This window comes from Hyperolius riggenbachi, chromosome 6, assembly GCF_040937935.1.
Source record: "Hyperolius riggenbachi isolate aHypRig1 chromosome 6, aHypRig1.pri, whole genome shotgun sequence".
Taxonomy (NCBI): Eukaryota; Metazoa; Chordata; class Amphibia; order Anura; family Hyperoliidae; genus Hyperolius; species Hyperolius riggenbachi.
The window spans coordinates 183,226,535-183,229,478 of record NC_090651.1 but is presented as its reverse complement, the minus strand read 5'-3'; positions in this window follow the sequence as shown (position 1 = coordinate 183,229,478).

Sequence of the window (2,944 nt, the reverse complement as noted above, 5' to 3'; positions counted from 1 at the left end):
AACTTTAGCTGGTATAAAGCAGGGGAGAATGACTGTTTTTTGGTCATTGAGCTTATAATATGATATGTTTGAGAATTCTTTAAGCTCTTCAATAGCATTTGGCAGTGATACCAGGGGTTTTTGTATGAATAGTATCACATCATCCGCGTCTAGGCCTAATTTAGTGGAATAGCTACCAATGTTGATACCATGTATCATGGGGTTATTTCGAATTTTTTGCGCAAGGGGTTCTAATGTCAAATTGAAGATTAAGGGGGAGAGAGGACAGCCCTGGCGGGTACCATTAGTAATATTGAAAGGTAGGGAGACAGAACCGGAAGAGGCAACTCTGGCAGAGGGGCAAGTATATAATGCTAGGATGGCACCATGGAGGAAATCCGGAATTCCGAATTTGGTGAGTATTTTGGACATATATAACCAATTGACTCTGTCGAACGCCTTTTCCGCGTCTAAAGAGACGAGAAGGGTAGGCGTCCGACAGAGTTTGATCTGATGGAGTATGGCAAGGGCTTTCCTTGTACCATCATTTGTGGATCTTCCTCTTGTGAATCCTACCTGGTCAGAGTTAATAAGTTGGGGCATTAGGGGGGATAGTCTGTTGGCAATGATTCGGGCATATATCTTTACGTCTGTGTTTAAGAGTGATATGGGTCTATAGCTACTGGGGTCTGCAGGATTTTTATCTTCTTTGGGAATGGTAGATATGAAAGCTGTTAATGATTCTTTGGGGAAACTACGTTTGGAGGCTATTTCGTTAAACATTTCAGTAAGGGGCTTAGATATATTAGTAGCAAATTTTTATAATATTCATTTATATATCCATCTGGGCCTGGGGCTTTGTCATTTTTCAGGGTTTTAATTACATTTTCTACTTCAAATTGGGAAAAAGGGACAGATAAATATTTCTTTTCAAAGTCAGAAAGTGAGGGAAGATCTACTTTTTCTAGGTATTTATCTATGTTTTGTGAGGATGGATGGGGGGTATTGGGGTCTGTTTCTAAATTATGTAAGTCTTCATAATATCTAGCTAGTGCCTCTACTATGTCCTTGGGGTGATGTACTTCTGTTTTGGTATGTGGGTGTTTTATTTTAAGAATTCTATGATACATTCTTTGGCCTTTAATCTTACGTGCCATAGTTTTCCCGGCCTTGTTTCCTCCATGGTACCAATCCTCTCTTAGTCTAGTCTGCCATTTGACATATTCGTAGTACATGCACTCTGCCAATTCTTGTCTCCTCTCCTCCAATTCCTTAATCAAATGTTTTTTGTGCTTGTTGAATATTTCCACTTCCAATATTCTAATTTTGTCCAATAAGGAGTCTGTTTTTTCTCTTATTTTCCTTTTTTGTATAGCTCCTTGTTTCATGAGCACTCCTCTCATGAAAGCCTTATGGGCATTCCATAAGGAGACCCTGGAGACTACACTGTCTTTATTGAACTGGAAATACTCAAGTAGCTCTTTCTTTATGATGGGTAATGTATGTTCTGAGTTGGTAATGTATTTGTTCAGTTTCCAATTGAACTGTTTAGGGGAAGCATCGTGTAAATAGAATTTAACCAAGAGAGGGGAGTGATTCGACCATACTCTTGTACCAATTTCAACTTCCGAGACCAGTGGCAGAGAAAATCTATCAGTTAAACAGTGATCTATCCTAGTGAAGGACTGGTAGATTGGTGAGTAATAGCTGTATCCTTTTTCCTTGGGGTGAATGCACCTCCAGGTATCAAATAATTCATTTTTTATTAGTGAAGGTGAGAGAATTGATTGGGCTCTTTTTCTTGTTTGGGAAGTGGAATCTAATATGGGATCTGCTATGGCATTCATGTCTCCTACTATAAATAGATTTCCTTTTTTACATTTTTGAATTTTTTGGAATGTTTTGTTGAGAAATTTAACTTGATATGTATTGGGGGCATATATGTTGGCGAATGTGAAAGTTTGGGAATTAATAGTTCCAGAAATCATCACCAATCTACCGTCCTCACTACAATATGATTCCTCCACCACTAGACCCAGAGTGTCCTTAATTGCTATACACACTCCCGCTCTCTTTTTGGCCCTGAATGTTGAGTGGAATACTTTTGAATAATTAAGAATTTTCAATCTAGATGCCGAAATTTTTGTTAAATGGGTCTCTTGTAAGCAAATAATGTCTGGATTTTGTTCTTTAGCTAGCTTATGTAAGAGATACCTTTTTCTAAACGAATTTAAACCTCTAACATTCAGGGACAAAAGTTTGCAATCACTCATAACAGTTCATTTTATGCTGTAAAGTAACTGTGAAACAACAACTTCCTGAAGCAGACAAATGTAATGAACAGTATTGTATATTACCATATGGGCTGATCTTGCCAGAACATTCAGACATCTCATTTCTGAGGAGAAGGAAAGTAGTTAATGGACATAGCAGTGTGCAGGACCTAAAACAGATAAAGAAAAACATACAAATAAGAAACATCAGAATTAGACCGAGGGATGTGTACAGAGGCATCCGGTTCTACCTGTGCACACTCCCTCTGAATTTGTCCCACTCTGTGACTCCTATTCTAGTAATAGGAGTAAAAATTAAGCAATAAACAATCAAACAATGAAGTTTAAGTCCTGTAAGGACAAACTTCCAAAAACAAAGTTTGTGACCAAACGGTCGGAGTCCACCGATGTGGACTTTCAGTATGACTGACCACCTAAAGGAGAGAGATTCCTAAGGGGGAAAGTCTGTTGGGGGGAAAGTTCCATGGGGATCACCCCAAATCAGGAAGTTCCAGAAGCTTCCCCAGCTTTGTTTTGCTCCTCATCTGGTAAAATCTGGGTTGTATCCATAGGAGTATGCAGCCTTGTTGGTTTAGGTGATATGGGAGGACGGAAGGGTCTGTCTTTGTTTGTGTCTCTAGGGATAAAAATAGGGATTCCCCATTTGGAAAGCAGGTCTTTTCCTTCATCTG